Source organism: Thamnophis elegans, chromosome Z (genome assembly GCF_009769535.1).
Source record: "Thamnophis elegans isolate rThaEle1 chromosome Z, rThaEle1.pri, whole genome shotgun sequence".
In the NCBI taxonomy this organism is placed as follows: Eukaryota; Metazoa; Chordata; class Lepidosauria; order Squamata; family Colubridae; genus Thamnophis; species Thamnophis elegans.
Window position 1 is genome coordinate 101,389,458 of NC_045558.1, and position 13,787 is coordinate 101,403,244.

The 13,787-nt window shown below is 39.3% G+C and overlaps 1 protein-coding gene across 2 annotated transcripts in view; it reads right to left on the bottom strand.

Annotated features, from left to right (window-relative positions):
- Positions 1–9,298, bottom strand: part of OSBPL7 (oxysterol binding protein like 7) — a 47,554-nt gene extending 38,256 nt beyond the window's left edge. For both annotated transcript variants that reach the window (XM_032235714.1, XM_032235713.1), the window contains exon 1: positions 9,214–9,298. The gene's annotated coding sequence lies outside the window, so the exon portion shown is untranslated. The remainder of the gene's footprint in view (positions 1–9,213) is intronic.
- Between the last annotated feature and the right edge of the window lie 4,489 nt (positions 9,299–13,787).

The following is a 13,787-nucleotide window of genomic DNA, read 5'->3' on the forward strand; positions in this document are numbered from 1 at the left end:
TTTTCTTTTCTTTTTATTCCTGTTAGAATAACATACTTCATCCAAGCCTTCAATTTCAGAAAGTAATAAAAACATACACATAGTAAGAAATCTGAATTTGAACAAACAAGTTAAGATGAATTGATGTAAATGAACCTAGTTTGTAAGTATATTGCAATGATTTGCATAATTATATTTACATGAAGAAATAAGAGTTTCGTTTGCACAAAATTTGCAGTTTTTCTCATGCAAAAGAACAATTCCAGATTTGGAGTGAGTGTTTTGCTGAGAAGTTGTCTTTGTGAAAGTAGCAAAAGCAATAACACTTAGACTAATATACCATTCTGTAGTGCCTTACAGGACTCTCTGGGTGGTTTATAAATGTCAGCATATTGTCCCCAATCTGGGTCTTCATTTTACCGACTTTGGAAGGATGGAAGGCTAAGTCAACCTTGAACCAGTTAGGATCAAATTCCTGGCTGTGGGCAGAATTAGCCTGCAATACTGCATCCTAACCAGTGTGTCACATGGCCTCCTGAGTAGGATTTGTTCATGATGTCCTTAACTTCTTTTGCCAATCTCTAACTCAGCTGCTGAGAAGAGATAATGGAAGAGGATTTTCATTCTGCTTTCCACACTTTCGATTTAGCTGAATTGTTCTTATGTTCCTGTTTACTTGAATACTTTGGGTTACAACAACACCAGAGTTTGTACAACACTAATCAGAATTAATCCTGACTGCTTTGATCAACTCATCTGTTGGAAGACTTGACCAGAAAGAGTGGATTGGTCTAGAACAGGAGTGTCAAATTCACGGCCCACAGGCCGGATGCATCACGTGGTGGCCACGCCCACCCCCATTTCAGCGAAGGGGGAAAAGTTTCAATACGTCACATGATCACAATGTGCCGATGCGAGTTTGATACCCCTGGTCTAGAATATCATTTAAAACTCCTCCCAGTTTCTAGAATATTTGGAATAGCTTTACTCTGAGGGAATTTTGGAATGATATATGGCTTTTCAGACTTACTCACTGCTATGATCAATAATTAAGGATATGTAGATACCATAATCTTAAGCTCACCTATTAATTCCCAACTATAGTATTACTGGTGGCTTGCCTGGAATGTGGCACTTGAATTGTGAATTCAAAAGCAGTAGCTATTTCTGATCTATATTAATTTGAAACAAAAACTCTAGTTGCACTCTAACTGAAAATAAACAAATGCATGAAAAGTGGTTTTTTAATCACTGATTCCAGAGAATCTGAACTTACTTACTATAGAAATCTGACAAGCCACCCTGTACTCTACAGCAATTCCGAGTGTCATACAGCTAGTCCCTGACTTACAACAATCCAGTTAGTGATCATTTACAATGACACTGAAAAATGTTATTTATGCACAATTTTCATACAACTATTGTAGCCTTCCTATGACCACATGATCAAAATTTGGATACCTGGAAGCTGGCATGTATTTATGATGGTTGCAAGGTCCCAAAATCATGTGATTACTTTTTGGGACCTTTGACAAGCAAAGTCAATGGGGAAACTAGATTCACTTAACATGCATGCTACTAACTTAACAGCAGCAGTTCGCTTAACAATTGTGGCAAGAAAGGTTATAAAATGGGACAAAACTCATTTAACAATTGTCTTGCTTACCAACAGAAATTTTGGGCTCAATTATAGTCGTAAGTCAAGGATTGCCTGTGTAGCGAAAACAAATGTAAAATATTTTGTTTTTAAAAAAAACCAAACTTGAAAAGATGATGGTAATTATTTTTGTAATATCTTCTAGAAGGATTTAATATACAACCTGTTTGAGCAGAGTTAATCCTAGGCATTTTACTAAGAAGACAAAACCATCTGTTCTTCCATTTTCTTTTTGTGTTAAGGCCTGCCTATTTTATGCATGGGTTCCTGTAAGATTTAAATACTCATGACTTGAATCAGAAAAAAAGTACATCATGCATCCTTAACATTTTATTTATAATTGTTCTTTGTGCCCTTTTTTTTTTTTTACAATTCTGTGCAACATCATTTGGTACCAAATGAAACCATGCAGTATGATCTGCCAGAGTGATGAAATGGCAATAGTTATTTTACATTTTCCATCTTTCTCCCTGAAATCAATAGAACAAAAGCTTTGTACAGCAGTGACTTGTGTGCAACTGCCACAAATGTTAATGAAGGTTACAGAATAATGTTCCTTCTGTGTAAAGATATAATTAATGAGCCATGGATCAAAAGGCTGATACATTAAGTACTATAAATCAGAATATTCTATTCCATTCCTTCTTCTAATGATTTTTACCCCTAATAAAATTTTATGCCAGTGTTTTTGAATCTTGGCAACTTTAAGGTATGTGGACCAACTCCCCAAATTCCCCAATTAGTCATGCTGCCTTTGGAATTCTGGGAACTGAAGTTCACATACCTTAAAGTCACTAAAAAGTTGAGAAATATTGCTCTATGTATTTCTGCCAACTCCATAATTTCCCAGATTTTTCCAATACTGCCTGCTTATGCTTCACTAAGTTTGTGTTCATGTATTTATGGAATTTAAGGACATCTCAATGCCATGACTTTGACCTTACGGAATTCAACAATAAAAGAAATATCCAATGATTATAAATAATTGCATTTACACACACACACACCAAATATCCAAAAAACTTGATGATCTTTCAAAAGACCAAACAGACAGGTTTTAAGGGCTTGGTATGGTGACCACTTATGATTCTGATCACTTAAGCAGCAAGTCATTGAATGTGAGTATCTACCTAAAACAGATTTGGAGCTTATCTATAATTTATAAATGTCAAGGAACCAAGCATCTGTGCAAGAACAACCCTATGCAGAAGACTGACACTTTAAACACTTCCAAGCTGCTGACAATCTGTTAATTCAAAATACACTGAGTCACCTGCCTTGAAAATTAACAATAGGTTTCTGCTTATCATATACCACGTTTCCCTGAAAATAAGACATGCCTTGCTAATACGCCCAATCGGGCTTTTCAGACCATGCGCCATAATAAGCCGTCCCCCCAAAATAAGCCCACCCCCAACTTTTTTAAATACATGGGCAACCAGTCCCCGCCATTACCACTGTACCACCTACCAGTACAGCTTGCGGGGCAAAAAGAGGGCTCGCCGCAAAAACAGCGGCAGGTGAAGCAAAGTGCTTCCACCTCGCACCCTTCCCTCCCACGCAAAAAGAGCCCGCTGCAAAAACAGCGGCAGGCCAGCAATGCAATCACCCTCTCCCGTCTGTTCCTTCTCGTGCCAAAAAACCACTGCCCACCCCAATGGTAAAGACAGCCTGCCTGGTTTCCTTCCACGCCGTCCCTTTAGCGAGGGGTGGCATATGGTGGGGGAGAAGCAAGATGCACATCCTAGTGCTACTAGAGACTGACAGCTCCGCTGCGTTCATTGCCCTTTCACCCGTTGAAGCCCCTTGTAAAAAAAAACCTCGCAAGTTGATCTCATGAGGTTTTTTTTACAAGGGGATTCAATGGGTGAAAGGATGAGGAACGCAACGGACCTGGAAAGGTAAGAGGCGCACCTCGCTTCTCCCCCCCCCCCCACCTGCCACCCCTTGCTAAAGGGACGGTGGGGAAGGGAACTAGGCAGGCTGCCTTTACCATTGGGGCGAGGGGGGCGGTGTTGGCCCACGAGGCACGCCTCTTACCTTTCTAGCTCTGTCGCGTTCCTCACCATTGTGTTCAGGGAAGCCCTTGGTAAAAAAAAAAAACCTTCTTAATCAAAGAAGTTTGATTGAACTTGCGAGAAGAGTTTTTTATTACCAGCGGCTTCCCTGAACACAATGGCGAGGAACGCGACAGAGCTAGAAAGGTAAAAGTGCACCTCGCTTCTCACCTGCCCCAGAAAATAATAAGCCCTCCCCTATAATAAGCCCAAGGCCATATTTCGTAGGGCAAAAGAAAATAAGACCCTGTCTTATTTTCAGAGAAACATGGTACCAGACTTGTATTGTTTAAAAAATGTGCCTTGATACAACAAAGCAACATATTTCTCCAAGGCAGAGCATACAAATTGTACCAAATCAGTCTCTCTCTTTACTATTTTAATGTATTTCATATTTTTTTCAATGAGCTTAGGACAGTGTCACTTCCCTGCTTCCTTCTCTGTAGTTTAGTCTACAACAACTTTGTAATGTAGGTTAGACTATTGGATTTGTTGCTAAGTAGGATAGTAAGTAGGATCCTGAAGATGAAACTCAAATACTTTGGCAACCTAATGAAAAGGAAGGACTCACTGGAGAAGAGCCGAATGCTGGGAAAGACTGAAGGCAAAAGAAGAAGGGGGCGACAGAGAATGAGGTGGCTGGATGGAGTCACTGAAGCAGTAGGCGTAAGCTTAAATGGACTCCAGAGGATGGGAGAAGACAGGAAGGCCTGGAAGAATGTTGTCCATGGGATCACGATGGGTTGGACACAACTTCGCAACTAATAACAATAAAGGATATTAATGCTAGATCTTTTCAATACTAGTTTGGAATTCTAAACACAACATTGTGTTTTGTAATGCAAAGTCTGACAGGCAGCAAACCTCAAAAGATTGTTTAGATTTGGAACCCAATGTGTAGACAAAGCAAGATTTATATTCAAAAACAGTCAGAATTTTCTTTGGAAGGCTGAAACAAAAAAATCTTATAGAATCCCTTGCTAACTTTGCTATGCTTGCTGTTGCCGAATACAATACAGCCTCCATCTCTATCCCTAGCAGCACATCCATCCAGTTTTTCAGGCAGGGTGGCTCCAAGCATTATTTGGCTATGTTCTGCCTTTAGTGAAGCTTAAGAATATTTTTCTATGGATTTAATTATACAAGGTAAACAGAAGTTACTTATGGCAACCATTCTGCCTGGCAGAGATGGCCTTTGCTCAGCAAGTGCAGGATGTGCATTGTTAATGGGTGAAAGATAAGATTGTCTGATCTGGCAGGTGTTCAAGCGAAAGGCAACTGCTCAGGTACATTACAGATAAGTGAAGTACTATCAAGTGTCATAAAGCAAGCAAATTATAGCTATCGATTATATTCTCAGGTTAAGACATTAACGTACCCAAACTATGCACTTTCCCTTCTTGAGATACAACTGTCTTCTGGTTGCCACCTTTCTTTCTCAACTTGAGCACTTGCCTGCTTTTACTCCTTGCTTATTCTCAGCAACAGCCTAGCTACTTAGAGAATCCTAGGAGTTAAAAACCATACATTCTCAGGATGCTTATCTGAGCTGGATATTCCAGAGATCATAATCATAACATATCTAAAAGATACACTGGGGAAAAGTGGTATTTGTAAACATGGAATAACAGAATCAGCCATTCAGTCCCCTCTGTTAATATAAACAGATGTATTCTACTGTTTACAAGAAGTAGTATATCACATACCCTCCAATCAAATTGACTTCCAATGTGTAGTAGATCAACTGTTACAAATGATAGCTTGCTGAATCAGTTGAAACACACTTAGCCAACAGATGATAACCTGGAGCGCAATGAGACCAGTATGTCCACTTGGCTTCCTTCATAATTCCTGCCCCATCAACATTTTAAAATTTAGTTATGTTACAAAAGAAAGCATCAGCCTTTTGCATTATATTCATTTCCAGCAATGCTCTTGGACATCATAAAGGCCCTACCATTCATGAATAAGCACCCTGAATGGTTGAGAAATAAGTACCTTGCTTTCTATTTTATGACAGTTTCGTGATTTGCTATCTCCATTAAAGTAGAGGTAGTCCTTAACTTACAACCATTTAATTAGCAACTATGAAGTTACAATGACACAGTGACTTATGATTGTCATACTTATGACTGTCACAGCATCCCCACAGACAACTTATCAAAATTTGGGCACTTGGCAACTAGCAAGTATTTACAATCCCAGGGTCATTGATCACCATTTGTGATCTTCCCAGCAGGCTTCTGACAAACAAAGTTAAAGGGAGTAAGGTGGATTCATTTAACAACCATGTGGTTTACTTAACAACTGCAGTGATCTGCTTAACTGTGGCAAAAAAGGCTGTAAAATTAGATGTGATTCACTTAACCACCTTGCTTATCCACAGAAATTCTGATCTCACTTGTGGTTATAAGTAGAGGACTATGGTCAAATTAAAAGTAAGTCCTGCATATGTTCTCAAAATTCCAAATGTCATATTTTTTCATTTTTGCCTTTTTATTAGTTTACAATATAAAATACAAAAATACAAAAGCAAATAATAGGAAAAATAGGGGAGGAAAAAAGGAAGAGAAAAAATGTAGAGAAGAAGGAAAAAAAGAAAGAAAAAGCATTGATTTCCGACTCCCTTCATTGCAATAAAATAAGAAGTAACATCAAACCTTAAATTTTTACTTTTTATGTGCTTTTAGCCCAAAAGGCTGATGATCCCTGCACGGAAGGCAACGCTCAAAGTTAGAACAAGTAGGTGAAACTAAAGAAAGGGAAGAAATGTTGTGATTGTTTTTTTAGCAACATCCTTGGCCCTTAAATTAAGGACAGTTGTTATTTGGAAATTTGAATAGTTGTTGGCATTTCTCTGCTGCAGTTCTAGAAGATTATTTAATTGAAATCCAGATATACTATTGCCATAATTGTCAAAACACATAAAATATACAGAACATGCTTTCTGGAATTCTTTCCAACCTCGTTGCCAGCAGTGATTATATATACGGTATATTTATCTATACATGTGCTTTGCTCTTGGTAAAGAGGCTGGAAGGATAAAGAATCTGAATTTAGAAAGCATAGTTATCAAAATTCCAATCTAATTATCTCTCCCATAAGGATATATTTTGGGTTTTTTCTCCACATCCCCATATCTGATCCACACCATTTTCAAATTTAATCTTTATTTTACCAACTATTCCAAGCACACTAAATAAATCTGATCTAATTCCATTCAGTTTACAAAGAGTTATTCTGCTGATAGAGAAGAGTTCCCAGGCCCCTATACAGTAGATAATTTCTTTCCAACATCCCATGTGATTGGCATAAAAAAACACCTTTACCAATTTTCAAAATAAAATAAAATAAAACCATAACAGTAATCATAACAATAGAATCCGATATACTTTTGATAACCTATAAAAATAAAAATATTTTTATTTCTTTAAATTACTAACATGGAGATACACAATATCCTGTGAAGCTCAAGAAAGGTTTCAGTTCTAGATTCTGGTTCTATGCTGAAATTGGACAGTTTATTTTAGGTTCTACCAACCATAATATCCAGGCTCTGGGACTGAAATACAATTATTGTACTTAGTAACTGGCAACTTTCCACTGAGAATAATAGCACAGTCCGTTGTAAGTGTCACTGTTCTGGAAAGATGAGAAAATATTGGACAGACTTCAGAAAGAAGGTACAAGCAATAAAGGGGATTGAAATAGCAAAGGGTATAAGAAAAACTAAAGCATGAATTAGGCCTAATTAAATTATGTAAAATTCAATATGAAATATGATTTTTACCTGTAAGTGAATAAATCTGTGATGATGTACTGTACCAATTCTTTCCTTCTATCTCTTAATTAGTTACACAGGTATAAAACACTACAGTCCAAATTCAACAATAAACTTTGAGGTCCGGTTCTGCCTTCCAAGAAGAGAGTTGGACCAAAATAAAAATAAAAATGGGTGAAGTCACCAAAAACCAGGCTGATTATATTGTCAGTTTTAATTAAATTTAAATTAAATTATTTAAATATAATGGTGCTTAAGCCTTCTGTCATATTAAAAACTAAAATTCAGTGGCAACATTTATATATGATCTGCTCAAAGCTTGGAAGTAGATGACTGACTGACAAATACTTTAAACAAGTATTCAGTTTCTATAGGTGTGAATGGGTTCCAACACAGAAAAAAATGAACTTTTTATCTTTAACCACCATGGAAGTTCTATCTGAAGAACTGGCTTTGCACAGCCCATATATATGCACCCAAATCACTCCTGCAGGATGCATTTTTTAAACATATGGGTGAACAATTCCAAATATATGCCATGCATGTACATTTCAAAATATCACTTCTTTAGGGAAAGATGTCCAGATAAAAGCCCTGTCTTCCTCTTATCCTAGTCATAGGAGCTGCTATACTAAAACTTCCTAGATAAATTAGGGCTATCTATCCAAGCTGCAAACTTCCAGAGAATTCAATAGAGAACTGTGAACAGAAACTCTTTGTTCCCATCTAGTGATTATCCTTTTTTTTGCAGCCCAGATATGGCAGTTCTAGATAAATTAGGGACTTTAATCAGGGACTTTGCATAAAAGCATAGTTAATTGTCTTACAATATTTCATTTCCAACCATTGTATGTTATATAGCTATATACTTTCCATATATTGTATGTCACATAGTAGAACTCAAATGAACACCCCACCTTTCTTCTTCAACATCTCTCACCCCAAACCCACATCCTGTTTTATTCAAATGGGCAAAAGTCCACCACTCATCTATCTCTGACTCAGAAGTCTGAGTACATTCTCATCTTCTTAATAGGGCAAAATCCTTCAGATAACATTTCACTTATCTTAAAGAGACATCAGAATCAGCCAGCCTTTCTTATTGCCTAGTAAGAGTCAAAATCCACTATTTCTGATAAATCATTTCCTTTATCTTCCTGGAAAGCACTATTAAATTTTTCTTCCACAAGTCTCCATTTAATAGGGGCAAAATTCTTCCATAGACTTGTATGTCAACAGCACTTTTTGTTTGCAAGAAAAGAGATACACCACCTGAATAACCAAAAATTATGCTCCCCTTACAATGCCATATCACAATCTTCAGATTTACGCGGTATTTTCTAAAATTCATATCTATTCGTCAAAGAACAAAGAACTACTGTAACTGCTACCGAGTTTTCCTTAGAACCTCCATCAACTTTTTGCTCTGGGGACAACATTCTCCACATTTTCTTTGCTATAGTGATCTAAGATTCCAGGACGGACTTGTCGTCAACTAACAATTCTATTTCCACAATCTCACCCGAATGTCCCCATTCACTTGTTTCTTCCAAGTTAACACAACCACCCAAATAAAAAACAGAAGGCAGACTCGGGGCAAGCCCAGCGACCGAGCAAGCCCGGCACAAAGTCACTATTCTTGCCGTCACCCTTTCCGAAACAAGGTGCAGACAAATATGTCCCAACCCCAACTGAGAGCAGGAAGAGGAAAAGGCAGAAGTGGAGTTTTTTTGTTTTACCTGCACACGTCTGCGAGCCTTGCCTTATACGCTCTTCCTTTTGAGCTTCTTACAGCAACGGACGGTTATTGCCGCCGCAAACCGGAATCAGGAAGCAGCTGCTGAGCAAAGCCGAAAGAAATTCACTTCTGCCGCTTCCTCTCTCTGGCCAACTCTTCTTAATTTATCTTTTCTGCTCTTCGCTCTCCTCTGCCACCCTGCCTCTTGGAGGACTGACTCATTAAAGATCCTGGGCAAAATTCTTACTAAGAGAGAAAGAAAAAACTCCAAGACGGCCTTGTGGTTTCATGGAAATAAGTATAGTCCATAATGGGATGATTGGTCAGAATGTCATAATTTGGGAGCCCAGACCTCTTCATCAAACGAAGTGATGCTGGAAAGTTTGCAAGCCGCTTAGTGACAGTGACATATTGATATTAGAAGATGTACAATATTTTGGTATCCTTTTAAACCATAAGGTTTTCATTCTTTCATCACTCAATGTTTTCATTTATCCTGTTTACCAGTAATTTTCTAAAGTACAGTGATAAAACCAAACTCATTCAATAAATTTAACAGACGATCATCTTCAAGGTCATGCAGAAGAATTTGTTGAACGCATCAGTTAAAATTGCCGATTCATTCCTGCTTAGAACCCTTGACTGGTGTATGAGATGCCCCATAATTTGGGAACAGTTTGTCCCTGTTAGACCTAAGGAAGCGAACAGGTCCTCTATTCTCTCAATGTAACTACCAGTCAATTAGACCCTTGTCCCTCCTGCCAATGAAAGCCTCCAGGAGGTCACCACCAGGTGGGTTCATGCATTCTTCATTGCAAAAGGATACATTCCTGGGACCTTTTAAGAAGGCCCCAGTTTGTCCTTTCTTTTAAAAAGTCACTTCCTGCCTGGAAAACTTTCATGTAATCTCCCATCTTCCCTTTTTGGGGGAGAAGGTGGTAGAAAAGGTAGTTGCTGATAAGCTTCAGGAAGTCCTGGATGAAACAGATTTTCTGCACCCTTTTCAGTCAGGATTCAGACCCGGCTATAGACAGCCCTGAATGCTCTAAAGAGATACACTCTCTGGTGGGAGTGGAATGATAGTGCAACCATTTCTGGTCTCCTTGACCTCTCAGCAGTGTTTGATACTATCGATCCTGGTATCCTCGTAGGCTAGCTACACAAGCTGAGGCTGGGAAGCTCTGTTTTGCGCCAGTTCAGCTCCTTCCAAGGTCAGAATCAATAAGTGTTAATGGTATCCAGCCCCCAACTGCTCACTTGTATTATCCCACAGGACACCATACTGCCCCTTTTTAATATCTACATGAAGCTATTAGTTGAGTTCATCTGTCACAATTGGTTGAGATATCATACTCAGTTCTACATCTCTACACATAGTGACCCAATTGATGATGCCTGGGGGATGTAAAGAACTGGATAGAGAAGAATGGATTGGCTGAACTCTGGGTGACTTTGGCTGCATGGAGTTTCAGGATCCACGTTTTTTGTCATCCTTAGTTCTGGACATGATTACACTACTTCATTCAGACCCAATTTGCAAGTGTAGGAAGTTAGCACACACCTCTCACCTAGAAAATGAAATATTGTAGGAAATTTTAAAGGGCAGAATATTTCCCTCTAAAAGGGAGGAAGAAACTCATTCCCCCACCTCTTTGTCAATGAGCCATTAAGGCCTGGGTCAGTCTATTCTACATAACAAAGATCTCTCACTTTCAGCTCCAGGGTGATGGGATTAAGGCATGATAGTATTAACTTTTTATCCATCTCACTACATGGCATCTGGGAAGATTACATCATCACCCAGCAAGTCAAGTAAGTCTGGGAGACAGTCTACAGAGTTGCCCCTGCATGGCCCCGTGGGAGTCTGACAACCAATCAGAATACAAGCTCAAGTTCAAAGCCCAAAGAGGGCATAAAACCAGGGACTTTCAGCATCTCTGCCCTTTTTTTCTTCACCCAACATCTTGAAGCATGTGATTCCCCTTTTCTGTTCAGGAGCTCAAGCCATGTGATCCTGTCCATCATTAAGCCATTTTTCCAAGCAGCCTCCATGTTTCCAGTGTCTTTTCCCCCACTTGGAACTGAATCCAGAAAGACATTTAATCCAACACAATTTTGGAGTTCTCTTGGACTCGTATCTCCTGCTTGAAGAGCAGGTGGCAGGTGTGACTAGGAGAGCTTTTGCACAACTCTCGTTTCTGTACCAGCTGAGAACTTTCCTTGATCATGACTCCCTGCACTCATTACTCAAGCCTTAGTTATCTCTCATCTGGATTACTGCAACAGTTCTACATGGGAATACCCTTGAAATCTATTTGGAAGCTTCAGGTGGGAAAGTGTGGCAGTGAGAGCAGTCTTTGTGGCCTCTAAGAAGGGTAGGTAGAGAGCAGAGGGCAAAGGGACAAACTGTATTGTCCCTGCTAAGACAAGCCCATCCTACTTGTGCTGGCAGAGAGAGCCTATTGCAGACCTTATTGGTCAAAGAACTCCAACTATTGGGATCCAGAAGAGCCTTCTTTGTGGCTTTGGCTGTCCTTTGGAGCATCGTACCCTCCAGTGGTGGATTCTGGATCCAGTTGCAACTGGTACGCTGCGACAGAGCCAGGCGTCCACCGCGTGCACTGTGCACGCATGAGCACCCAACGCCCGTGAGCTCCAGCTGCTCGGTGGAGCATCGTGCAGGTGCCATACGTTGCCTGTTCATGCACAAATGGCCCAATTGGGTCAAATACAGCTCAGGAACACGGGTGGGTGGGTGGGCCCTCCAAAGCACCGTACCGGAACAATACCTGCTGCTCTTGGCAGGCACTGGTACTCCCGTACTGCCCGCAACCCACTACTGCTACCCTCAAAGGCAAGATCTGTTCCCACCTTTCTACCCTTCTGCAGGAGTCCAAAGAGTTGGCTCTGCCAGTTGGCCAGGAGACCAAATGAGGGAGTTCCATATTGGAAGTGGCTGCTGGATTTATAGCACATGCCACCTCCCCGCTTGTCCTCTGTTCTCCATCCACCCATCTTTTTGTTGTTGTTTCTCTATCAGGATGCAGAGAGAAAATATCTGCTGCAGACTCTGGGTAGGGTCAGGAAAGGCTTCTGGCCAGCAAACACTCAGCTCTTCTCAGTTACCAACTCCTCTCCTAAACAAGGGATTAGTGTTTTTAAAAAAGCAATAGCAATAGCACTTAGACTTATATCCTGCTTCATAGTGCTTTACAGCCCTCTCTAAGCAGTTTAGAGCCTATTGCCCCCAACAGTCTTCATTTTACCCAGCTCGGAAGGATGGAAGGCTGAATCAACCTTGAGTCAGTGAGATATAAACTGCTGAATTGCACTAACAATCAGCTGAAGTAGCTTGCACGATCTCGGCTCTAAAAAGATGTATTCCCGTTATTCTTTTTCATTGTTTATTTTATTATTCTGCTATTTTACTTTTGTTTTCTTTACACTCTTTTCAATTTTTCCTTTTTATTGTTGAAAGCTATGTAGAGTAGCTCCTTAGCAAATTAGGCAGCAAATAACTTTAACAATATATAAAAATAAACCAGATTTTCACTACTGAGATAAAAGAGGGGTTTTTAATGTCATTATTTTATATAATTAAGTAATTACATATAAATAAAATAAATTTATTTTTATTGAAAAAAAGGAAAAAATGGAACCAAATTTTCCATTGAGGGAGAAACCATCAAAATGAAGATCAAGTTCAAAAAACACTGAATCTAGATACAGATTACAGAAGAAAAAAAATCCCTGCAATTGCTTCAATCTAAGTCAAAAATGTTGGTTTAGAAGGTGGAGGATCCAATATGAGTCACTCTTTCAGTTCTCTTTTGGTCATGTAACCCACAGCAGAGTTATTTTAAGGAGAAAAAATATTCCAAATGTCATGATTCCTTTCCCTCATCTTATTATGCAATCGGAAGATAATTTTTTTAAAAAAAATTGACCGCTTTTACCTGCCGAAGTGGTTGCATCAGATTTGTGGGTATTTACTTATTTGCTAAACTTATTTGCCATCTATCTCATCATGTAGCTATTCTAGGCTGCTTTACAAAAATGAAGAAGAGAGTAAACAGAAGTAAAATAATAAACAATGACCAAGCAACATAATAATAATACAATAATGTGATAACGATGGTCTTAATATGCCTGATCACCATATGATCCTTGACATCGAGCAAGACATCCTGGAGTGCAAATTCAAGTGGAGCTTAGGAAGCATTACCAACAACAAAGCTAGCAGGTGACGATATTTCAGCTCAGCTATTTAAAATCTTAACAGATGATGCTCTTAAAGTGCTACACTCAATATGCAGCAAATTTAGAAAACTCAAGAATGGCCACAGGGTTAGAAAAGATGAGACCGAACAATGCAGAAGAGCTGAAGGCCGCTATTGAAGCATCCTGGTCTTCCATAATACCTCAGCAATGCCACAGGCTGATAGCTTCCATGCCACGCCACATTGAGGCAGTAATTGCTGCAAAAGGGGCCTAAACCAGGTACTGAGTACATATGCATGCTTATACTTTTCAGAGGTCCGATACTGTTCTATGTACAATCCTTGTTTTATTGAT